This window comes from Macrobrachium rosenbergii, chromosome 56, assembly GCF_040412425.1.
Source record: "Macrobrachium rosenbergii isolate ZJJX-2024 chromosome 56, ASM4041242v1, whole genome shotgun sequence".
NCBI lineage: Eukaryota > Metazoa > Arthropoda > Malacostraca > Decapoda > Palaemonidae > Macrobrachium > Macrobrachium rosenbergii.
Window position 1 is genome coordinate 24,859,658 of NC_089796.1, and position 26,945 is coordinate 24,886,602.

At 40.2% G+C, this 26,945-nt stretch overlaps 1 protein-coding gene across 1 annotated transcript in view; it reads left to right on the top strand.

Moving 5' to 3' along the window:
• LOC136836065 (RING-type E3 ubiquitin-protein ligase PPIL2) overlaps nucleotides 1–26,560 on the top strand; it is a 153,946-nt gene extending 127,386 nt beyond the window's left edge. The window contains exon 12 of the mRNA XM_067099991.1: nucleotides 25,705–26,560. The gene's annotated coding sequence lies outside the window, so the exon portion shown is untranslated. The remainder of the gene's footprint in view (nucleotides 1–25,704) is intronic.
• Nucleotides 26,561–26,945: the final 385 nt, after the last annotated feature.

The following is a 26,945-nucleotide window of genomic DNA, read 5'->3' on the forward strand; positions in this document are numbered from 1 at the left end:
AGTCCCTGTGTCTTCACGGCAGGTGGTTGTCCAGCATCTCTTGTGAGCAAGAGGCTTTTCACGCTGCACAGCAACAGGGATGGCTGGATACCTCAGACAGTCCTCTGCAGCTGTATACCAGGGAAAGTGGGCCGTCCTTTGTAGTTGGTGTTGTAGACAGGGTCTCTCTCCAGTCGGAGCTACTATTCAGCGGGTTGTGGATTTCCTCACCTTCCTTCGCCGAGAGTAGCTTTTCTCCATTTCAGCCATGAAAGGCTATAGGGCTGCGCTTGGCCTAGTCTTGCGGCTAAAAGATGTAGATGTCTCCTCTCTCAAGATTTCGCTACTGATGAGAAGCTTCGAAAGGTCTTACCCACCCAGGGACCTCAGGCTCCCTGCGTGGGATGTGACTCGTTTTGGGGAGCCTGACTTGTGCACCGTACGAGCCTTTACGAGAGTCGTCAGACAGGGATCTGACCCTCAAGACCGTCTTCCTGCTTGCTCTGGCATCGGTGCTATCTGAAGAGGACTCGCCATCTCGGCCTGAGTGTCGACGACTCTTCGTTAGTACTGGCTTGTCCAAGAAAGAAATGTCCAAGAACACAATTTCTTTCTGGCTTCGTGAGACAATCAGGAAAGCGTACTCTGCTGCTGGCGAAGAAGACACCGGTACGTTCCGGCCGAGAGCTCAAGAAGTCGGGCATTGGTCCAATCCCCGCATTCCAGAAGAACCTGTCGGTTCCTCAGGTACTGAGAGTAGGGTTGTGGTCTCGACAGACCACCTTCATCTCTTTCTACCTTCGGGACATCGCCCACAAGTCCTTGGACACTTTTTCCTTGGGACTTTTGGTTGCTGCTCAACAAGTTGTGTAGCTTACCCGGCTCCTCTAACAGGGCAGGGTTGCTTCTTGCCTAAGATGTTCGGTTGTGGATGTGAGAATGAATGCGGAAGTGACTGGCCTCTCCTTCTTTCTCATCCTTCCTCTCTTCCTTCGGGCAGAGAGTGGAATAGAGCTGTTACACAATGGAACTGGCATCAATGCAAACCCACTCCTTCCTGTAGCAAGAGGAGGAAGGATACCCTGACAATAAGGCAAACCCGATACTGTACTTGTATTTGCCTTGTCTCCAACTCTTAAAGGTTCATCTTAGCCTATTTTGGTATGAGGTTGTGTTTTCCTCTCTCATTCGAAAAGGCCCAGAAGTTTGACAATTAATCATGCGTTTATCAGTTTGTCAGAGGCAGGTTTCTCTTCCTTACTCTCTTGACCAGGAAGAGAATCCCAGGTGTGGCAAACTCCAGTCAGATCATAGAGACTCGCTCAAATTTCTCCCTCCAACCAGTGAGTCTTCCCCTAATGTAAAGGACCTATGGTTTGTATATCGTGTAGGAACAAATCACAGTTTTTTAAAGTACTGTAAATTGTATTTTTCGTAACTATACAAACCTGTGCCACCCCTCAATCTGATACCTGGACCGAAAGGCAAGTTGGAATGTTTACAGCCAGGAAGGTGGTCCTCATGCCTCCTGGACAGTAGTTAACTGCCTAACCACCTTGTTTGAAAGTTCAACAGATGTTTCCAGCTCCGCTCTTAGTAATTCCTAATGTAAAGAACCTCGGGTTTGTATAGTTAGGAAAAATACAATTTACTTTAAAAAACTGTGATTTTTTGAAAAGCACAAATTGTTTTAAAGAATTTGTGGTTCTGATAAGAGGTTTTAACTAAAAGAAATGTTCCACAATTTATCATTAATAATATAGAAAATTCTTTCAGATTATACAATGCATACAGTAATCTAGGAAGTAGCATACATCAGATTAATGAGAGTACTATAATTTAGAATAGCTTAATAGTGGATGTTGTCTGTAGCTTATAACCTAGGATTACATATCCTTAAGTGTGAACTAAACCCGGATTAGGTAGTAACCTAAATTCGAGCAAGAACCCTTTAAGAAATACCCTATTAGGGCCTAGGCAAGAGCCTAGCCTAGACCAAGGACCCTAGGATTAGATAATAGCAACAATCTGGGAAAGATAAAATGGTAGTTTAGTTATAAGGCAACATTTTAGTAAAATTTTTTTTATTTTATACAGCCCATACACTTAAGTGTGATTTAAATAATATGGTCTAGGCAGCACCTTACATTGGGTTAAGTGATAACCTTTTACAAAACATCCCATTATTGGACTGATGGTAGCATAGCTTTAAGACTACATATTAAGGTAATTGTGTTTTACGTAACCCATACCCTTAAGTGTGAATGAAATAATCTGGATTAGGCAGTATCCTAGATTAGAGTAAGTGATAACCTAGCTATAAGGTTATACATTAGCGAGTTACTGTTTTATATAGAAGACCAAATAGCCTAGGATTAGATATAAATAACAACCTGGGTTAGACAAAAGTGGTAGCCTAACTATAAGATTACGTATTAGTGAGTTTCTGTTTTTATATAGCCAATATGTTTAAGTGTGTTCTATAATAATCTGGATTAGGCAATACCCTATACTAGGCTAAGAGAGAACATTTTAAGAAATATCCTATTATTGGTCTAAGCAGTAGTTTACACCAAATAGCCCAGGATTAGATATAATAGTATCCTAGGAATGATGAAATGATAACTTAGTTTTTTTACGACTTGGTAGCTTATCTGTAAGGCTACATATTAGTGAGGTTCTTAAGTAGCCTATAGCCTCAAAGACTATATAAACCTAGACCAGGCTGTAGCCTAACCAGATTAAGGAGGAATCCCTTTTAAGGGAATATTGTACAATTAGCTTAAAGCAGTAGTTCAAATTAAATTAGGCAATGGCTGAATATCAGATAAAAGGTTGTCTCGGCCAGATAAAACAGCAAACTAGATTATAAGAGGGTTCTTTCCTGTATAGTTTATGTCTGTGATTTAAATAAGCCTAGACTAGGCAGTGGCCTAGAGTAGGTTAAGCAAGAACTCTCTAAGAAATCCTCAATTCTTAGCCTAACTTACATTATGCTAGAAGCATTAACCTAAGCTATATAAAACAGTAGCTTGGGTTAGTTAAACAAATTAGTTGAACTCCAGTAGCAGATATTTAACCTTTTCTCAGAACAAGACCTATGTTTGGGCCAAACCCAGTAACATCAGTCCCCAGTACCTCCCAGGTTAAGCCCGTGGAGGAAGTAGATGAATCTTTATATGGGGGTGACATTCTTACTAATGAACACGAAGTGGACATTGCCACTGAAATGGCTCTGCTGAACCCAGAATGATCAGGGACATAAATTTCAGCTAACCATGGGAGAAGTATCCCAAAAGGGATTCTAGTATCCACCTAACCCCAACTGAAATGACTGCATTTTCGGAGGGGTATAGTAACTTCCCAGGGCTTCTGCCCATTGTTTAACAGGCAGTTACAGTTCAGTTGTCAAAGCTCAGTCAGATTGTGCAAGCTCCCCCAAAAAGGGGTACACAGTTTGCAGCATTTGATCAATTCCATAAGGAAATTATGAGTAACATCAAAGATGTCCTTGCCACAGAACAGCAATATATAAGGGATATGATACATGATTCCAAAAAGGAAATTAAGTTAGACATGTACATCCCAAAGTATAAAAGTACTGCACCCTGTAACCGAAAAGTGAAAGTGGATACAAATTCTGCCCAAACAAGGTCTAATGTTAGAATTCCGACTGGAAATAACAAAATGGCCAGTTCAGACTACAAAACTTCAGATCAAAATATAATAGGGGCTCCAGTATTCACCCCTGATGATACTGATAATCCTTGGTGAGACGCCTCAGTGTGCATTTTCTCTCCCGATGGTATTTAATTAATGAGGTAAAAACTATGATCGCAGTTGTACATGTAGAATTTAGAGACAAGGCAGCATTCCCTAATACGGAATGGCACCTAGTACCGTTTTCTTACCTGTAGCATTAAAAGCTATAGACGACACCCTTTACCAGGTCAATGGAAAATGGATCTCTACTTCCATTTTGAATAAGACCCAAGTTGCTCACCAAGAAGTCCCATCCTTCTGTCCCTTCACTTTCAAAGTAATTAATCATGTGAAGGCAGATTTTCAGAATTGTGTAGTGACTAGAAAATGAGATACAATGGCAGAATTAAAGCCATTTGCCAAGACCATCCCAGTTTCAAAAAATTCCACCAAGGAATGGGCAATGCTACAACTTCCTTTTGAAAGGAAAAAGCTCCCTTTAGATATAGCTACTCAGCATTTTGGGACCCCTATGGAAAGAATCTTGAGGGGACAGCCTTGGCAGAATTTCGTGCTAGGATCCACCTCCTTAGTATTATAACCTCTACCACCTTGCTGGAAGTTGCCACCAAAAGAATTCCAGAACAATTTTTGCTGTTGTGGCCAAAAGTCTTAAGAGAACCCTATGGGAAGCACTCTGTGACTTTCTAGAGTGGCGCATGAAAGTGGGAAGGGAAACATTGGAGGGCTCCAACAAGTCACTCCCCAATGTAACTTCATTATTACATTCTAATCCCTTCTGTAAGGACCTGTTTGAGAACTCTGTTGTGGCTCGACTTAACGAGCAAGCCCGCCAACAGAATTGTACAGTGTACACTCTTCTGGAAAAAGGGGAATTCAGGAAACTAAAAACCCAAACAAGGCTCGCTATGATCAAAAATCATATGAGCCTTCAGTCACCCCCAAAAGTTTTCCTCAAAAACAGGTTGGTGGTCAGAAGGGACAACTCCCTACAAAGGGATAACAACAGCAAGGAAATCCTTTTCACAAGTCCAAAGACCCTCTTATAGTAGAAAAGAAAAAGTAACACCTGGATTGCCTATCAGCGGCAAAGGCAGAGGAAGAGGCAGATACCAATAGGAATTGTATGGTCGGGGGTCGGCTTCAACAACATCACAGATAATGGAAGTCTTCCCCTTTGAACTTTGAGACAGCATTATTTTCAGTGGGCTGGGGTGGAAATGGTCTCATCCCCATCCACTCCCTTAAAGGGGGTTCTTCCAAAAACCAGACCCCTCTCTGGAAGATTACATGCAGAAGGCCCTGTTAAAGGGAGCCATAGAGAAACATGCGTATATGCACCACCAAGCATGTCTCTTCTGTGTCCCCAAAAAGGATTCCTCCGACCGAAGATTGATCCTCAACCTATCAGCCATGAACAAGCACATTGTTTGCCAAAAGTTTCAGATGACTACCGTTGCCTAAATACATTCAATCATTCCAAAAGGGACTTGGACAGCTTCTATAGATATGAAACATGCATACTGGCATGTCCCTATCGCTGTTCCCTTCCTCCTCTTTCTAGGGTCCGGATAGCGAAAGATACATACAGGTTCAAAGTCATGCCCTTTGGACTAAACATTGGCCCAAGAATTTTTACAAAATTAGCAACAGTAGTTGTTCAAGAACTCAGACAAAAAGGAATACAACTAATAGCCTACCTAGATGACTGGTTAATCTGGGGACCCACAAGAAAAGTGCTTGAAAAACCTAAGAGCAGCGGGCAACAGACTCCAGTCAAAAGGTTTCATAATAAATTGGAAAAAGTCCTGCCTCATGCCCAGCATACACTTTCAGTGACTGGGACTGTGCTGGGATACTCCATGGCCTGTTGTCTCTCCCAATCAATACTCAAAACAGAATAAGGAAAGACCTCAAAACGTTCCTTGCACAACCCAGAGTTTCCAGATGGCAATTAGAACGTATGATGGGCCTGCTGCAGTTCACATCAGTAATAAGATCCAACACTCAGGTTGCTATTAAAAAATGTGAACAAATTCTGGCTATCACATGCAAGAAAAAAGATACAAGACTGACCTCATCAAAAGAATAAAAAAGTTGGGGAGATACTTCAGCCTTGGACCCGGAAGGATATCTGGCGAAACAGGTCACCCTCATTCCTCCATCTGTGTGAGTGACAATATACACAGATGCCTTGTTGACAGGTTGTGGAGGACAACGGGAGGATCATCAGGTGGCAGGGAGGTGGTCAGCTACTCGGAGGAATTGTCATATCAATTTCCTGGAGCTGATAGCTGTGTTTTTCTCTCAAAAAACTCACACCTCCAGAAGAGAGACACATTTTTTTGGTTCTAAACGTCATGACTGCAATGTCCTGCATCAAGTGGTTGGGATCACGTTCACCTCCTCTCAATATGATAATGCTAGCCATCCTTCAGATGGTGCCAGCAAGGAAGTGGCACTTGTTTGCAATTCACCTCCCAGGGTCTCTCAGTGTAAAAGCAGACCCCTTATCAAGGAAAACAACAGCCTCAACAGAGTGGTTGTTGGATAACCACTCTTTTTAAACAATAGGCAACATGCCTCCACAACCGGAAGTGGACCTGTTTGCCACATAAGAGAAGCACAAACTTCCAGTGTATGTCTCTCCAAACTTGGACAGTCAGGCAACAGCAAGAGATGCCTTCCTACAAGACTGGAACAAATGGAAGACAATACTGTATACCTTTTCCCTTCATTTTGCCAGATTTCAAAGGTTTTGAGCAAGCTTCTAAACTTTAAAGGAACCGCTTACTTAATAGTTCCAAATTGGCCAAACAGGCATTGGTTCTTATCACTTCAACAACGGGCGAAGAGAACAATTCTACTACCGTCTGCTGTTCTATCCCAGACAGTAGGAGGGAAAGTCATCTACGCATCCTTTTCTGAGCCGAGACCTTCATGTTTGGATTTTTTAAATATTGTCTGACATGAAAATTACTCACCCAACATTGCTAGGTACCTAGTGCATAAACTACGGACATAACCTATCTGAAAATACCAGTCCATATGGGAGATATGGTTAGATTATCATATCCATACTGAGAACCTGGTTGAGATTTCTATGGGAACACACTTAAATTTTTTTATGTACCTTTTTGAAGACAAACGCCTTGTGGTTACAGCAGTCGTGGCATACAAGACAGCATTAATGGAATCCTTGCTTTATGGATTTGGGATTGACTCTAGTATAGAAATTGTCAATGCCCTTCTGCGGTCTTTTGCACTACAAAGACCCGCTCCTGAAAGGCTTCCAATTACTTGCTCCCTGAATAAGGTGTGTAGACTTCTATCAACCCCACAATTCAGCAGACCCAATACAACCACAACCACAACCCACAAATTGCAAAAGGCGATCTTCTTGATTACGTTACCATCAGGAGCTCGAATTAGTGAACTGGGCTCTCTTAGATGGGGACAATACATCAAGCAAACAGCTGACCATCAATCATTATTGTTCCCTGGCCCATCATCCCTGGCCAAGAACGAGAATCCTTTAAGAATGAATCTATTCTGGTAAGAAAACTCAACTTAGCAGACAAAACATTATGTCTGGTTCAAGCACTTAAGTTTTACCTAGATGTCATGGCAAACATCCCAAAAGGTCCGATTTTCATACACCCCATACAAATAAACCACTCTCTCCATTAGGGCCGAGAATAGTTTTAGTGTCCCTCATTAAAAAGGCAAATCCACAATCCTTTCTTAGGTCATATGATATTAAGAAAGTAAGTACGTTTTTGGTCTTCTTCAGAAATGTCTCTTTTGAAGAAGTCTCCAAATGTAATGGGTAATCATCAGTGACAGTATTTTTTAAAACATTGCCATGAGCTCGAATAAATTTGACTACAATGTGTATCAGTAGGTGGTATGGTTAGTCCTGACCCCATAGGCACTGCAGCAGAAAACCAGGGGTCTTCCTAATTGGTGGGTATACTGAATATCGCTGTGGGAAGGTATGACAATAGTGCAATAAGACCCAGTATGCTTAGGTAAGTCACTGTAGAACTGTACCCTAAAAACATAAGTTTGTGTTTAGTTTTTTGTTCTTTGTTACCAAAACCTGAGGAGTATTTGGAATAAAGAATGGGGCATGAAACTTGCAGCTTGACCTTGGATCAGAAATGCTTTTTCTTTGGGTTGTTGGGATTAAAATTTGAGAGCTTAAGCCTTTTCATCACCTGTCAGTTTCTTTGTATAGCTCCTTGAGGATGAAACAAGTGACTACACTATCAAAAAACAGGTTTTGATGGAGGAAACACCTATTTTTGGTAGTCATTGTTGAGTCCTCAAAACCCTCCCACTTCCCTGATGAAAAGGCATGGGATTTGGGCAAGGGATCATCCTGCATTGACCAACAGAAAGTAGTGGTTTCCTGGTCTTGTGCTGGTACGTTTGTTGACAATATGGCAGATTGCGCATGCACGATAATCAATTTTTCTCCTAGCAGGTTTTGACGTTGGAAAACGGGGTTCAGCTTCACTGAAAATAAGGGAAAGTGCCCTCTTATCTTTGAGTCCATTACATACTCCATCATGTCTTGCAGTGTTTATCGTTACGATACAATACCCAGCCACTAGACCAGGTAAAAGAGAATTCTTTAATGCGTATTTGTGTGGTCACCATGGATCTCTGATAGACTGTGGAAGGGTAACTCCTTGAGGACTCAGCAGCGACTGTCAAAAATAGGTTTTTCTTACATCGAAACTTTTTTTTTTTTTTTACATTTTTTTTAGTAAGGGCTATGTTTTATGTATTTGCTCCTGACCATAATCCAAATATTGATGACTATATATGACTGTCTCTTGGAGAGGATTAATATGGCTCAGTCACAGGATAATGTCTCTTGGAGAGGATTAGTATGGCTCAGTCAGAGAATAATGTCTCTTGGAGAGGATTAGTATGGCTCAGTCACAGGATTTAAAATATTCATTATTTCCGGAAACTGCAATGCAAAGCAAAGCAGTTTGCTTAATTCAAATTCCACTGATCAAGATGGCTGGTCTGCTCTCGAGTTCTGTGTATCGTTTGAGTTTGTCCAGGTAATTGAGGGACTCATGCATTTTTCTGGTAATAGATTAGACCTCATATTCACAGATGTTCCAGCTATTGTCATGTCCAAGGTCTGTGAGTACATAGGCACTTCTGATCATTTTTACTACTGAGATGGCTATATCTGTCAATCAGTACAGTATATTCCTAATGCCACCATTGGAAAAACAGTCTGGCTGAAGTCTAGATGCAATTGGGATCACATTATTGAAGCTTGTCAGGCATTTTATATTTCAGATACTATATCTGATCCAAATCCCAAGAGGAAGTTGAATGAAATGCTGATGGCTATTTTAGTAAGGTATGTCCCTAGGAAGGTCATCAAGATCAGGACAAATAACGCGCCATGGTTTGATGATACATTTAGATGAGCTTACCATGACAAACAGACCAGATTCAATGCATTTTTGTTGAGTATCGCCATGCTGCAATTAGCATTTACTGTATAGCTGAGAGAAATTACAATAATTCCCTAGAGGAAACTCAAGAAATTACCTGGCCTCATCTGTGGTGGACCAGATTAGAATCTTCTGTCTTTGGGTCAGGCTTGTCTTCCATCCCACCGCTACTAACAGATGATGGTAGTTTGTTTACTGGCAGTCACCTATGGATGCTCCTCTCCCTGATACTTGTCATCTTGAACCTATTACTGTATAAAATTTGCATTTCGCTCTAGGGGTGTTAAGAAAATCCTAATGGTTTCTCCCTTTTGTTTTTTAAGTCACTTCAAGTATGTGAAATCAAAAGGATTGTTAGCTAACAATCAGTATGCATATAGGAAGCAGTTAGGTAACTGTAATGGTCTTTTAGATATGACATGCCATTTGCAAAAGAGCATTGATAAGGGTTTGGAGTGAAGAGTAATTCAAATAGATTTTAGTGCTGCTTTCGATTTAGTAAATCATAAGGCACCTATTTTTAAACTTCAGAATCTTAGAGTGGGTGGATATGTTGTAGGATTACTTCAAGATTTCCTTACAGGTAGGCAGCAGCGAGTTCCTGTTGATGGGATTTTTATCAAAGCAAGACCTATTGTGTCTACTGTTATTTTTAGCATATTCAAGTGATATGGTTGTTGGCCTGGATTATTCAGGATTCTGATGATGCAATACATGTGGGTTTAAGAGTCTCCACTTATGAGAAATGAAGCTGCCCTCAGTCTCAATTGTGACATCGAGCAGATTAGTGAATGGTGTAATTGGTGGGATATAGTGTTGAACTGCAGTAAAATAAAAACACTATTGATTAGTAGATCTCTCACTAATTTTCCACCCTGTCTTACCCTTCAAGTGGATGGGATTCTGCTGAATGTGTCTGAAGCTTTGACTATACTTGGTGTAACTTCTGACTCACATCTTACTTTTGAGAAACATCTAGTGAATGTGTTGGCAAATGCCATATGGAGGGTAGGTATTATACGTAAGGCCTCATATATTTATAACGATAAACTCATCACAGCCTGTTTTAGGTCATTTGTCCTTTCTTTATTAGAGTATCATTCTCTGGTGTGGATGTCTCCTCCTGCCAGAGATTTATTTCTTTTTAGGCAGAGGGATGGTCTCTTGTTTGTCAGTTTTTCATAATTTGTATTTTAACAGAGGACTTACACTATCACAATTGATTCCTGATTGTCTTTTCCTGCTGGGAGTAACCAATTTCCCTGACAGCAGAACCAATATGCAGTAAATGTGCCATGCTGTTGAAATTCTCAGTTCAAGAGGTGTTTTATTCCTCACACCATTCGACTGTGGAACAGTCTCCCTGAAGATGTGCAATTAGTACTTAAAAAGTTCAAGCATAAATGCAATGCAGTATTATCTTAAAACAGTTTGCCTTATATTTTTAATAATTTATATTTTTATTAATTTATTAGCCTTTTTTTTCTTTTCTGCTTTTCAGATATATGATCTCTTTTTTTCTTAATTTCATATTATCTTCTGTAACTTCTTGCTAGTTAGTTAGTTAGTTATAAATGATTTGTTTAACCAGACCTCTGAACTCTTTTAGGGTTCTTCTCAGGCTGGGAAAAGAATGGGGGAAAGAGTACATAAAAAATTAAGTAGTTAACTAAATAAATAAATAACAAAAAAAGGGGGGGAATTAGAAAAAAAAATCGAGAAAAAAAAATGGGAAAAAAAGGGGGAAGATTATATTTTACTTATCAATTTAATTTTGTTTAAGAAGAGAATGATATTATTAATTGAAAAGTTATCACCTTCTGCTAGAATATCCTTTATTGATTTATTTTGTAAATGAGTCTTTCTTTCATGATGCCATCTGGGACAGTCAATCAAGATGTGTTTGATTGTTATTGGGATGTTACATCTTTCACAAGTTATTGGGTTTGTGTGCGGAGTTGACATCAGATGACCATGTGTGAGTCTGGAGTGTCCTATTCTGAGTCTTGTTAAAATAACTTCATTAATTCTTTGCTTTTGGGTAGAAGAATGCCACTTTTTAACTTCGTTCTTAATTTGTTTTAGTTTGTTTTGTGGGGGTATATTTGTCCAATCATTTTGCCAATCCCTATAAATTAAGGGTTTAACTGATGCTAGCCAGTCTGATATGGGGGCTTTCATAGTAGTTGGGGGGATTGTACAAGCCAATTTTGCAGCTTTATCTGCTTTCTCATTACCCTCAATGCCTACATGGGCTGGGATCCAACAAATTTGAATTTGAAGGCCGTTTGTAATTAACTGATGTATTTCCCGTTGTATATTTTGGACAAGGTGATTATTTGATTTAAATGATCCTATTGCTTCAATTGCACTTCTTGAGTCGCTCAATATGAGTGCTGAAGGAATTCCTTTTTGTTATAATCTTGAGAGAGCCAATTGTATGGCTGTTAATTCTGCTGTAAATACTGATGATATTAGAGGAAGGCCCATTTGGATAGTTTTATCACTTGAATAGGCTGATGAGCCCACTCCAGCTTCATTTTTGGATCCATCTGTGTAGATTATGAAGGGATTACCCTTCCGTCTTATGTGTTCCATGGCATGATGATGGTACATTTCTGTGTTGGACATATATTTCTTTGAAAGATATGATAAATATGTGCATATTTTTGCCCTTTTTAGTGTCCATGGTGTGACCAGATTTATTTCTTGGGTAAATTTGGGTATCATGTTATGTAAATTCAATAGATGATTAGTTTTTTAGTAAATGAGTTTTGATTTGGGTTATTATTTGTATTTTGATTGAGAAATTTATTTGATGCAGGAGATGTGCCTGCTTGAAGGGATAAGCCTCTTCTTAAAGTAATTAGATCTCTGTAATATTTTAGAGGCAGCTGGCCTGCCTCTGCTAGGATAGAGACAGTTGGAGATGAGCGGAAGGCTCCTGTACATATACGTACTCCCTCGTGATGTAAAGCATCTAGAGATTTTAAAGTTGTTTCTGAGGCAGTTGAATAAATTGGACAGCTATAATTTATAAGTGATCTTCTTGCAAGTGAACATCATATTCTTTGGAAGCTTGAATTTCAAGCAAATGGCCCCTGTAGACTTGTTCCATGAGTAGGAATTTATCTTATGAATAAAAAACAACATAAACTATTTATAGATGTTAAGGAGGTTATGTTAGCAGTCCGTTGGCATATCTCTGCCATATTAAAAGTTTTGAAGAGTAGAAACAAATTTCTCATGTAAGCTAGAGAGGCACAGTGGATGTGCTACAATTTACAGTGGCCCCCAAAGCCCTCTTATCATGAATTGTATGTTGCTGGTTGTTAGACAGTTACCTATCTCTCTGGATTAAACTCCTTTGGAGAATCAAACTATGTCTTTACTCCCCTTGCTGACTGTTAAGACATGATGGGGATGTTATTCTTACCCTAGAAAGTATTAACACTAGTTTTTAATGGGATGTTCAAGTTCTTGCCTAATTGTGATGGTGAAACTTTATTCCAGCATGGCAGAATTTCCAGCTGTTTTTGAGGTCACAAAGTTAGATTGCACACCCTTTCCTGGCCACTGAACTTATATCACATGACTTGACCTTAGTGATGGGGAAATACACCAAGCTCTTTGACCTAATTGTGGCGAGCAGAAATTGGTGGGAGCCAACATTACTGTCTCCCTTTTTGTCTGAGCTGTTTTCCATTCACCTTTAGATTATAACACTTATAATATACGAGGGTAAGTCAAAAAGTTCCAGGAAAAATTCAATTTACTCTTTATTTAAGGAAATTCAAACATCATTTTTCTACATATCTACCATCTAACTCCATACACTTTTCAAGGCGCTTTCCCACCTCTGCAACCCTTCTTTGTAGAAATTTGGGGCCTTTCTATTAAACCATGTTGAAACTGCATGTTTAGCAGCATCCAAAGATTCAAACAGGACTCCTCTTAAGTGTTCCCTTGAGTTTTGGGAACAGGAAAAATTTGAAGGAGCAAGATCAGGACTATAAGGAGGATGTGGAAGAGTTTCCCACCTAAATTTCCGTAGGACTTCTCTTGCAACCCTTGATGAATGTGCTGGAGCGTTATCATGATGGAACAAAATTCTGCGGTGCAACTTTCCTCGACGTTTTTAGCCAATGCAGTCTTCAGTTTTTGCAAAACCCTTTGTAGTAGTTCCCGGTGATTGTTTTTTGTCCTTCAAGGAAATCAATCAAAATCACTCCTTTGGAGTCCCAAAACACTGTTGCCATAACCTTCTGGGCAGATCTCGCCACTTTGAACTTCACTGGTGCAGCTGAACCTCTTGGTAACCATTGCTTTGATTGAATTTTACTTTCTGGGTCATATTGATGGATCCAAGTTTCATCTCCAGTAACAATCCGGTCAAAAACTCTGATTCATTTGATTCAATCTTCGTTAAAACTGCAAGAGAAAGTTCACCTCTTTGATGCAGTTGGTCTTGGTGCAACGCTTTTGGGACCCAACATGCTGAAAGTTTACTCAAACCAAGATTTTCATTTAAAATTGAAAATGCAGAACCATGGAGATCCCAGTTTCATTAGCTATCATATCGATAGTAATCCGACGATCTTCATCCACTAGATTCTGACCAAAGCCACAATTCTTTCATTTTTGCAGTCGATGGTCTTCCCTCTCTTGGTTGTCTTTGAGGTCCATGACCATCCTTAAATCGCTTTTATCCAATCATAAACAACTGATTTAGATGGAGAAGAATCTCCATAAACTTGTTGCAAAGCTTCAATAATTTTTCCTGGTTTCCAATCAAGCTTGGTCAGGAACTTGATGTTAGCTCTCATCTCAAAATTTTTATTTTCCATGGGTTCAAAAAGTTACTTTTCTGAAGCAGATGTTAACACCACGGTAGCAAGAGGATGACTGAGGTAACAAGTCTATATGGATCACTACATCACAGATAATTGTTTACCAAGTATTTGGGTTGTTTCATTCCTGTGTAAATACATCATTCAACAATTTTTCCTGGAACTTTTTGACTTACCCTCGTAAGAGCCTTACATGGCTGATGGTGTCTTGTGTAATCTTTTACCATTTCATGAGGATTTAATATTCCATTGTGCAGTCTGCAAATTATGTCATGATAGCAACTGGAGTGATGGTAGCAGGAAAGTACCACTCTCAGTCCTCAACCATTGCCTGAAGAGTGAGTGAGCTCCTCACCATCCAGCCAGGCATAACACACTAAAAACTATCTAAGTATAGATCTGTTTTGCATGCCAGGATAAATGGGTCAGATGCAGACACCTTTCTCTTTCCCTTAGTCATACCTGTACTTCCTGTGCAGCTAACTTAACAAGGAGACCTTGCCCTATGCTGTCGGGTATCACCTCCTATCTATTCCTACCATGTGGCTTGGTGAAATGCAGTTTCTTCAAACACATTTCCTTTTTGAAGTGAAAGTAATTTTAGGCGCTTATTCATCCACATCTAAGTACAGGGTCAAGGGGCATGAGGTCAGGGCCACAGCATCTTTGGTTCTTTTGTAGTCATTTCAGAGTGACTACAGCTAAACTTGCTACTTGGCACTCTGTTGGCAGCAGGTCAAGTTTGGTCACAACTTGAAGAATGGGGTGAGGAGCCAGATTCATCATCCTCACAAAGCCTCCCCTGACCTTTAGGCATAGTTATCTTGATTAACTGCTAATATGCTTATAAGAGTGGTACACATTTTCACTTTTGCTATACCCTAACACTCACATTAGGGTACACCCCTGGCTTAACAGGCCTGGTCTGTATCATGACCTTTTGTTCAGCTCAAGACTTGTGTTGCTACTAACCTTTAGCCAAAAGTTCATTGGCCTAGAGCCTCTAGAAGTTCTAAAATCTCTGAATATTTATCTGGCTTCAAGTCCATCCTGCCTGAGTAGCTGCTCAGGTTAACATAAAATTGAATGAGATACGTTAAAATTAATGTAAATATAATTACCACATTAGATTAACCCCTTAAAGGACCTATTTTTTTAACATAATGTGTCAAAAAAGATTCCAATTATTTTATTTAATTAATTGAAAATATAAGTTGTTTAGACATTATACTTTTCTTAATTTCAACCTAAAATTATGTTTATGTAAAATAGTGGTTTTTAGAAACCCAATCTGAGACCTTTTTATGGTCATTAACGAGTTATCTTGTACAAATTATACTTATTTTGCACGAGATATCTCGTATGCTTAGTTTTAGTAATTTTGAAAATAGGCATTTCAAGATCAGTAAATGATTCTTCAGTATCACTGTCGTCTTGGTAACTTGCCATAACTGGGCTAAAATAATAAATAAATAAAGTCAAGAGACTAACAAATTACATGACATCAACGTAATAAATCAATAATATATCATATAAGAAGTCTAAAATGACAAATAAAACAACCAAACTTGCCTAAAAACAGTCAAAAAGAAGAAACAAAACAAACAGATTCTCAAAGTCACCACTGGAGAGCTAGTAATAGTGTGTACTTGGCGTAAAAGAAAAAAAATGACATTTTTATGATAAAATGAAGTTTCATTATACTTACCAAAACACTGTAAAAGCTTCAATCTCTTAAATTTCGACACGTCCGAGATATATTTTTTCAAACTTTGTTTGGAACGCTGATATAATTGGCGGGAGACCCAGCGCCACCGGATGCTGGTTGGGGGAAGTGGAAGGAGACTCGCCCAGTAAACAGCTTCAGTTTCAATCTCGGCATACACAATAAGTGATAGCCTGAGATAACGCCTCCCCCTGCAGGGAGGAGGAGGCCTTTAAGTTACAGTGTTTTGGTAAGTATAATGAAACTTCATTTTATCATAAAAATGTAATTTTCATTATAATGCCTTACCAAAACACTGTAAAAGTTGATTCCACATTTAAGGTGGAAGGGCAGGGGATGAGGTATCAGTTATCGAAAGGGTACACATCATAAAAAAGGGACAAACTCTAAACATGGGCATCATATGGATCCCTACCAACAAAAAGGCAGGTGTCTCCTTGCCTGGTAGATGGGCTTTTGCAGGGAGGTACTGCTGCTGGTTGAAGCTCCACTACCTGCAGAGGCATTGGGCGTAAGCACTGCTAGCTACTCTGCTCCATAACACCCCTAGTAGTCAGGGAAGTACACCGCTGACTAAGACAAGGGGTGACTTTCCTTTGCTCTTGCCCTGAGCAATTGGAAAGCAACCAGACTGAAAACAGGCCTCACCGCCTAACCTAAAACTAATTGAAAACAAAACATCCCCTTCTCTGTACCCTCTATAGCTAAAACTAGATCGGAGGGTACTCCAGGTGAACTGAACACCCCCAGCTTCCCTTTAACTCAGCAACCATAAAATCACAAGGAGAAGGTAAGATAAAGAACCTACCCCCCTAGTGTGTTTCCCCGAAAAACGCAAACGGTCCTGGTACGCAACTTCGACCTCCCTAAGGTAGTGAGACGCAAACACTGATTTCGATCTCCAGAAGGTGCTCTGTGTGATCTGCGAAAGTGACTTATTATGACGGAAAGCCACTGAAGTTGTCATCGAGTGCACTTCATGAATGTGAGACTTGACTAGGCGTGCGTCCTCTTCATTGATGTGCCTGTGCGCCTCTAAAATGAGTTCCTTGACGAAGAAAGCAAGCGCATTGTTGGATAAAGGTCTGGTTGGGTCTTTCACTGAACACCAGAGGTTAGAGGAATCTCCTCTGATGTTGGCAGTTCTGGCTAAGTAAGCCTTGATAGCTCTAACAGGGCACAAAAAAAGCCGCCTCTAATTCTTGAGGGCCAGCCACTTCGGAGATATTTTGAACTGTAAAGGACTGAGGCCAAGGATTGGAAGGAGACTCATTCTTGGCCAAAAAATTCAAGGTGAAAGAACAAATAGCATTACCTTGTGAAAAACCCACTCTCTTGTCAATGGGCTTTCTTAGTGGGGTCTCTGAGAGAAAGTTCTTCTAAAGGTTCGTACTTTGGAGACATCAACCCTCTCAAAACTACATCCAGATTCCAGGCAAGGGAAGGTTTTGGGGTCTTAGCTGTGTCTAAAGACCTGAGGAGATCTGACAAGTCTCGGTTATTCGACAGGTCTAACCCTCTATGGGAGAAGACGGAGGATAGCATGGCTCTGTAACCTTTGATGGTTGATGGCATCAACCTTCTTGAATCTCCTAAGTAAATGAAAAAATTGGCAAGTTGAGTTATAGACGTCGAAGAAGAGGAGATGCTATCTTTTCTACACCAATTCCTGAAGACTGTCCACTTGGATTGGTATAATTTGCTAGAGGAGTCCCTTCTGCACCTCGCAATAGCTTCTGCAGCCTTGCTTGAAAAACCTCTCGCTCTGATGAGCTTCCTGACAGTCTGAAGCCTGTCAGAGCGAGAGTGGACAATCCCTGGTGGAACTTCATGAAGTGGGGTTGTCTGGGAAGAGACTTCCTTTGAGGAAGAAGCCTTGGGAAGTCTATCAGGAGATCTAGCAGGTCCGGGAACCACTCCTTCCTTGGCCAGAATGGGGCAATAAGGATTAGTTCGACGTTCTGATGGAATTTCATTTTGATCACTTGCCTGATGAGCCCAAAAGGAGGAAAGGCATAAGCAAACAGGTTCGTCCAGTCTAGGAGCATGGCATCCACCAAGTGAGTCAGAGGGTCTGGAATTGGCGAGCAGAACACTGGGAGACGATGGTTCTTGGAGGTAGCAAAGAGGCCTATCATGGGGGTGCCCCACAATTTCCACAGATCTAGGCACACTTGTGGGTGCAGGGTCCACTCCGCCGGAAGAATCTGGTTCCAACGGCTGAGTTGGTCCGCAAGAATGTTCAGTTTACCTTGCACAAACCGAAGGAACAGAGCCACCCTGTTGCTGTCTGCCCACAGAAGAAGGTCCCTCGCAGTTTCGAACAGGGAGAAGGAACGGGTACCTCCCTGTTTCCGAATATAAGCTAGAGCTGTAGAGTTGTCGGCGTGAACAGCAACTGCTTGGCCTGAGACGTGGGCCGAAAAATCCTGGAGAGCGAGGTGAATGGCCAACAGTTCCTGGGCGTTGATGCAGAGCTTCTTCTGTTCGGTCGACCAAACCCCTGACATCCTGAAGTTGCCTAGATGTGCTCCCCAGCCAACATTGGACGTGTCTGAGAACATCTGCAGAGATGGTTGTCTTGGGAGGAGATCTAGACCCTCCGAAAGTCTTTCCAGTGATTTCCACCAAAGAAGATGTCTCTTGACGTCGGGGGGAATGTTGAAGACCGTGGAGTCCAGTTGGGTTCTTCTGTCCCAAGCACTCTTCAGGAAAAACTGCAAGGGTCTCATGTGTAGATGACCTAACTTGACGAATTACTCCACTGAAGACAGAGTTCCCAGGAGAGCCATCCACTGATGGGCGGAGCAACTGTCCAGGAGAAACTTCTCCACCGTAAGAAGGCATGAGGAAACCCTTTTGAGGGACAGAAAAGCCCGAAAAACTAGACTGTCCAGAGTCATCCCCAAATAAAGAATCCTCTGCGAAGGAATTAAGCTCGACTTTTCCGTGTTTACCAGAATCCCTAAGGCTCGAGCTAACCTTAGGGTTCTGTGAAGGTCCTCCATGCAGCGGTCCCTTGATGATGAACGGAGTAGCCAGTCATCGAGGTACAAGGAGATCCGAACTCCCTCCAGGTGGAGCCAATGACCTATCGGGGTGAGAACCCTGGTGAATACCTGCGGGGCTGTCGATAGGCCGAAGCAGAGAGCCCGGAACTGGTAAGCTTTGTCCTTGAAAACGAACCGAAGATACCTCCTGGAGTCTTGATGTACTTGAATGTGGAAGTTGGCAGCTTCCATGTCGAGGGTCACCATCCAATCCCCTCGAGTTAGAGCCTGAAGAATGGAGCGGTTCGTTTCCATGGAAAACTTGGTTTTCACTAAGTACAGATTGAGAACACTTATGTTGAGAAATGGCCTCCACCCCCCTGATGACTTGGGGACTACAAACAGGCGGTTGTAGAATCCTGGGGTTGACACGTCCTGTACTTCTTCGATGACTGTTTTCCTTAAGAGAGACTGGACTTCTGTCTCTAGGGCCAAAGACTTGACTGAGTCCCTTGAGTATGCTGTCAAGGAAATGGGAGAAGTGGAGACAGGAGGAGGTTGGACGAACGGAAGGCGGTAGCCTAGCTGGAGCACTTGAATCACCCACTGATCTGCACCTCTGTCTCTCCATTCCTCCCAATCTGTTAAGAGGAGATACCATCTTGGTCAAAGGAGGGGAGCAGGCCTGGGTTTTAGGTTTGGAAGACATAGACAGGATGTGCTTGGCGCCGTCTCTCTTATCCATGGCTGAAAGGACGTCTTTCACTATCGCTTCTGGGTAAAGGCCTTCCTTGTCAAAAGGTGCGAACATCAAGGCTGTCTTTTGCGAAGAAGTCACAGCCTTAGATAAGAAAGAGCACCAAGTCTCCCTCTCCTTCAGAGTGGCCATGGCGAAGAGGGAGGAAAGCTTGCCTGCCACATCATGGATAGCAATGTCGGTGCAGGTAAGGAATCCCGTGATTCTCTCCAAGACACCTTCTGTGATATTAGCCTGCTCAACTTGTCTAAAAATAGCTCCCATCGACCAATTGAGAAAACTGACAATCTCTAGGAGCTTGTAGAGGTTCTGGGAAGGGTGTTCTACATCCAGGGCAGAAAAGAAAGTCTTGGTAGCTTCAAAGGAAATGTGTCTTGAAGGGTCCACCAGGGAGCCAAAGTCCCCTTGTGCTGAGATTGCAGAGCCTAGTGAAGGAGAAGTTCCTGTGCTGTAATAATTTTGCCTCCTTTTCGACAGCTTTGAAGGAGGGTACGCAAAAGATGCTTTACCAGAGGATCTCTTAGCTTCCAACCAAGCCTCTACCTCCTTCAAGGCTTTCTTGGAGGCGGTGGAGAGTACTAATTTGGGAAGGGAAGTGTCAGGACACTGCTTTCCCAGTAGCAACGTGGAAGTCGGTGAAGAGGGGGCTGTCGGCTGAAAATGTTGAGGGTACGACTGCAGCAGAAAGTTGAGCAGAGAAGCGTAATGAGAAGAAGGCACTGAGTCAATGGGACCTTCCTCTTCACCAGAAAGAATCGGTTCCGTGCCAAGATCGTCCAGGAGTTGAGGAAGAACAACTTCTTGGTCCCCAGGAATACAAAGGACTTTGCGGACTATCTTTTCTAGCTTCTCTTCCAGCAGACTAGATTCCTGGGAAGGTGAGGATGAAGCCAAAGGAGGAGACACTTCCTGTGTAGGAGGAGGAGGAATAGGCACGGGAACTTGAGGGAGATCCTTCTGGAGAGGGCTAGGCATCTTGACTGACCTAGGTGACTTGGGAGGGAGCGTCTGAAATGCATCTTCTTGATCGGAATCCCATGCTGAGTAACCCGGTGTAGGGCTAGCTGTCCTTTTCTTACAGAGTTTAGAGTCCCTAGGGCAGGAATTATCAGAAGATTGCCTCTTTAAGGGTCGAGAGGCATGATCCCACTTGCGATGATGAGGAGGGGGAGGATCTGAAGAGCTGGAAGACGAAGAGACTGAAGATGAACTACTGCTACTCTCAACTGAAGAACTTACACCCTTAGGGAGTGATGTTTCGAAGCCGAACGACTTGACGAAGATTCTGGGGACACGATCCTGTGATGTCGACGATGGCGAGAAGAGCGACGAGTCGATGGAGAAACACTACGCGAACTTGTGCGTTTACGACTCTTCGAAGCCTTGCGACACACTTTTGCGACTCTTCGAAGCTTTTCAACGCTTCGACGAGGAGTCAAGCTTACGCCTTTCAACATAAGGACTAAAGCTTTCCAGTGTCTTGGAGGACGAGCCTGCTCATGGGCAAGAATTTCTGACCTTTTCGTCAGCGCCGGACTGTCTTCTACCCTCAGAAGGCGAGCGGGACAGCTGCCTTTGCTCAAAAGAGTCAGAAAAACGAGCAGACTCGCCTGAAACACGATCACGAACAACAACATTGTTATCACCAACATTTACATCATCACCAACACTAACGCCCGGACTATGGCGCGAACGCACTAAACTTAAGACAGAATCCAAGAAAAAGTTCATTTGCACTTCCATTTGAGTTCTGAAAAGATCAAATTCTGATTTATCAGCCTGGAGGCTGGGCTTGGCTTTAGGGAAAACATACTGGGAAGCTGGTGAAGAAGAGGGGGGAATATGAGGAGGGGTAAGAGCAGCGGTAGAGGAGGGAGGAGGAAGGAACAGCCGGTAAAGGGGATGACGCTTGACGCCACCCGCGAAAAAGTTAGCCTAGCTTCCTTACGCTTAAAAGCCTTCCTACCCCTATCCTTAACCAGCTTTACCTGATGGGAATTGTACGTGTGCCAAAACTCCTGACTCCATTCAATACATTCACTGCATGTGTTCTCCTGGGAACACTCCTGACCCTTACATGCCGTACACAAAGAGTGACGGTTGTACTTAAGTTTAACAAGTTTGGAAGAGCACCAAGTCCCTGCGCAAACTCTAGATCCAGAGAAGCTGGAATCCGACATGGCTACCTATTTCACAGAGATAAGCTAGCTAGATTAACAAACACGACACTGAGTACTTCACCAAAAAGAGACGCCAGAAAGAAGCGCATCGAGATGAAGTTATCCGAACAGTTTGAAACGAACGGATGCGCGAGATGCGTTCATAACATGCCTGAGATTGAAACTGAACTGTTTACTGGGCGAGTCTCCTTCCACTTCCCCCCACCGGCATCCAAGATATACTTTGAAAAAATGTATCTCGGACGTGTCGAAATTTAAGAGATTAAAGCTTTTACAGTATTTTGGTAAGGCATTATAATGAAATTATATTTGATGTATCACAGAATGGTCAAGAGACTAACAAGACACGACATCAACGTAATAAAGCAATAATGTAACATATAAAAGTGTCTAAGATGTCAAATAAAACAACCAAACTTACCTAAAAGGCAAAAAGAAGCAAAAAACAAACAAATACCCAGGATGGCCAAGGAAGTGCTACTTATGATGTGTAGTCAGTGTGAAAAAAACAAAAAAGTCATTCTCCATAACTCACGACTTCCAGCAGTAAGTACTACTGCCAAACGTATGATATAACACAAGATATCTTGAGGAAGCCTTATAGCAAACGTTGTGGATCACGAGACATCTCGTATTAGTCCTATATTAGCATTTAACTTTTTTATGAGATATCTTGTGGGAAGTCCAAAATTTTTAGAACACTGATCACAAGATATCTCAGGTTAGTCCAGTAAGGGGTTAACATGATGAGTTTGCATGTGGAAAAATTGTGTATTTTTTATAAATATAATGTTATCAATTTTTGTAATTGAAGATTCTCAAATTGTTCAAGTGGTTTCTGTTAGCTACTTATTTTGTCTTTTTATTGTCTAAATAACATGTCTTTTGATTGATGTCATAACAAAAAATTGTCCAGTTTTAATGGTGAAACACTTTTCTGTTTCAAGCTCTGAAAAACCTTGTCCAATTTTTGCTCCCAAAGTCAGAATGAATCTAGAGTTTTTGTTTTCTTCTTTTTCTTTTTATTTTCTAAGGTTTTAGGGTCTTACACTGTGCATGCATGATTTACTTTGTGTTTATCTATCTGTTTTCAAGGAAAGGTTGTCAGTTTGATGGGATATGGATTATTTTAATTTGTTCTGGTAGTTCCTATACCCACCACAAAGCTGCTATTGAAGGTATATTAACAACTTCCACAGCTGCCCTAAGGCTTATATTTACATATATACGCAATCCTCTTAAAGCTTTTAGGGTCGGTCATCAGTTAAGACTGGACTCAGCATGAGGATCACAGCCTGCCATCAACCTCCCCTTTTGTCTTGTTCTAAGAGTGATCAAGTCAAGGTCATATTCAAGACCATCACTGGTTCAGTAATGAAAGGTCAATCACAACAGGGAAAGAATAGGAAAATTTAGTTTAGAGCATCTAGTAAGGGCTGAGACATGATTCAGGTCTTAGTAGTTGCTCTCTGAAGCATTATTTGGTAGTTTAACCAGACCACTGAGCTAATTTATTTAGCTCTCACAGGGCTGGCCTAAATAGTCTGTTTTTATTACTGACAGTGTTTCGATTTTATCTGTTAAATGCAGCTCAAGAAAAATTTTATACAAGGGTTAATTGAAAAACATGGAGATTCTGACAAGGGGCTAGGAGTCTGGGAGTTTCCATTCTGTAAACAGGAACAAATGATTAAAGAATGGTTTTGACTAGCACAATGGACAGTCAACAGGTTCATAAACTTCATCAACATAGTTTATGGTACAATTGCTGAATAATCTGTCATGCTTGGAGGAACTGCATCCCAAGGGCAAATTTTAAACAATACTTATTGGCTTCTTATACAGTATGATATGAATCAATCTCTTTATAATCAAAATGATCAACCTGGAACTTTGTGTAAAAGGAAAACTTAGATTTCAAATTATTAACTATAAGTGAATTACCTGCAATCCCTTCCATAATAAGGGCAGTGTGCCATTTTAGGTAAATCAAACTATTCTGATGATAATAATCACAAAGTGTATTGTGCTAATGCCTAACACTGGTCTACAATCTAGAGCAACATGTTAGAATATAAAAAAATTTTATCTTAGCATACAGGGGGTTAAAATGGTAGAAAAGAATGCGATTGAAATTCTACGAACTTTGTTTTGTTTCTGAGATGATTCCATTGCACATCAGATAAAAATCTTATGTAAACATTGGTATATGTAAACAGACTTGATATAGTTTCTTTATCAAAACTGGTTATCAAAATATTGGAAAAATTTTTTGTCAATATATCAAATGCAAAACTTTATGTTCAAAGGTTACAAAAGGTGGTCAGCACTTTACCAAGAAGAGAATATTACAGCACGGTATGTGGAATCTTCTCTTTCATTATAAAAAGGGTTAAATACAAAGAAAAATGGGATCAGGAGCAACTTTAGGAACGCACGGAGGAACTGATAAGCAACACTTCATTCTCATAATCACAATGCCTCTGTTAGCAGTTAAAAAATCTATTGTTACTGTCAAATTTGAAGTTCTCAAACCTTCATGTTTAATTATATGAGGATTCTCAGGGATGTTATGGCAAAGGCAGAGGTTCACAGTGCTCTTATTTTCTTTGAAATGGGCTTGCCAATTTCCTCGCGTAACACAGTACAAAATATATGCTTAAGGATTTTTTTTTATAAAAAGACAACTCAACAACAACTACTAAAGATAAACAGCTTTTATGCGGGTGTTTTGAGTATTTGATTTTAGATTTTTGTTTACACTTTACTATCTGTAATTTATACTGACCCCATATGGCTTGTTCAACAATAACTGACAGCATGCTTTGAAAATACAGTACAGTATATAAAATAAAATCACTATAATTATGCCTCAGCGATGTTGGAATAACTTGCTTTACGACATATGCATCACTTTCAAATAGGAATAACATAACCCTAAATATAAAATTTAAGTTATTCTTTTAATATGTACAGATATAATATACACGATGATAAAAGTATTCTAAGAAGACAGGACAAGAAGTAAACACTGATAAATTAGCGGCTGATGGATATTAGACAAGTGACGGGGTAGAAAAATAGCAACAAATATATGACACACTTTTTATAATTCAGTTTTTTATCCAATGGGATGACTCCTACACAGGTCCTTCTTTGAAGAATACTTACAAGTATAGAATGATAAAGCAGACAGATGATATAAATAATAAAAAATAAACTGAAAATTTCTCCATGATTTGTACATAGCATTTATAATTCTGTGCACTTTATTATTTGATATTCTATTCCGTATTGTAAAATTCAATATTGCACAATTTAAAAATCCCCCATCTTGATAATTAATGGGCCCCAGAAATACTATCAGCATCAAAACAATAACATGGGACCGGCTTCTTGTTCCAAACTAAGAGAATTACATTAGAGAGCAAGTCCCTCCCAATATGAGGTGAATCTCTTTACACCTGAATCTTATTCAAACCAAATCTCAATTGCTGCAAACTGCAAGTATTTCTACCAAGTGAAATTAATTGGCATCATATATGGGATAAGGGTTGTTGTACTATCTTGGCAGTCTAGTACATGTACTGGCACAGCTGCCAAGTCTGCATACGCTTTTTAATACAAATACAGTAAAAGATAAAATATCTTGGTGAACAACGATTAAAAGCTAAGGAAATAGTTATCTACATCTTAATGTACATACCATTTACAAGATTGCATTATTAGCATAGAACAAACTAGCATCAAAGGAAGCATACCTGTCTATCAGTTGCAACCTGGATATTTACAATTATAAAACCATTCATAATGCAAATACTAAAAAAAGCAATTATATATTAAAGAGCTCATGATGAAAAATTATATCACCATAATCCAGAGAGCAATTGGCAGATTAGCATGAATCATGCATTCCTACAAGGCAGCCAACAACAACAACATTTTGTTTCTTTTCAACTGAAAAATATTTGCATGGATACAGTATAATGACCAGTCTATTTTCCTTTCAGATGAGAGGGCAGCCTGTATTTGTACTTGAGTCCTAAAAGAAAGAAAGAAAAAAAAAAAAAAAAAAAAAAAAAACGCACACACCATGAGAAAGGCCAAATGGACCGTCAAGTATGCAAGGTGAATTCCTGGAAGTACATCGGTCACAAGTACCTACAAGTGTTTGGGGACAGGTTTCCAGTTTTGAGAAATTGTTGATACAGTTTCATGCTATAATTTGCATTTAGTTTCCAAAGTATTCATGACTGAAATGAGAACTTAACTGATTTACAGTGTAAGATGGGGAAGGTAAGGGAGGAAAAAGGTTTCAACTATTTATGCAATGTGATGAAGCCATGTGATTACATGCAAAGGTGTAAACCTACAAAATCTGCAACAAAATTTGTCAACATTGTAAATAGAACATATAGTGTACAGTATAAGGATATTTTGACTGAACACATTGGTTATCAAAAGTATATACACCATGTTAGCAAAAGTGTATTGTTTTTTTGAAAAAACACAATAGGAGAATATGGAGTGGTATATAAATAATACCTGAAAACAACAGGGGTAACATATCCATGTCATTGGAGCTCAGAAACTTTATAATTTGGTAACATATCCGTGTCATTGGAGCTCAGAAACTTTACAATTTGCTGTCTTGTAAGTACATAAATAAACTTTTAATGTACCATTTGGTAGCCTTTGTACTTTTCTCAATAAATATTTGTTTTTATGTAACTTTTAAATCAATAGGTTTTGTTAAATAATTTTTCTTTCTTCCCTTGTTAAATTTGAAGATATGAATTATAATATAACTGGTTTAACAAATATTTTTTCAATGGAACATTCAAAACAATAGATTTTGTCACATAATTTGTTTCCTTTCGCCCCTTGTTAAATATAAAGTATGTTACTAATTATAATATACTTGGTTTAGCAAATCTGTATCTATGGAGTTACAACAGTTTGTAAGGACTATACCTTAACTAAAAAATGTGCAGTAGGTGAAAACAATCTTTACTCCCAAAGGAAATATTATAAAAAATGAGTTTGTTTCAAAATAATCTATACTGTACCTGCTCACAGAGTACCTGTTAGCTAAAGCTATTTCTAAAATTAGCAGTTTATCATTCCTTTCCTTTCAGGATTAAATCCTGACAAAAAATCCCAAGTAAAGGTTAAGAAACAAAGTTAAGTTAATTTTCTTAGCACTACAGTCTGCAGAGCACAATATTCCCCAATAACAACACTACAATCT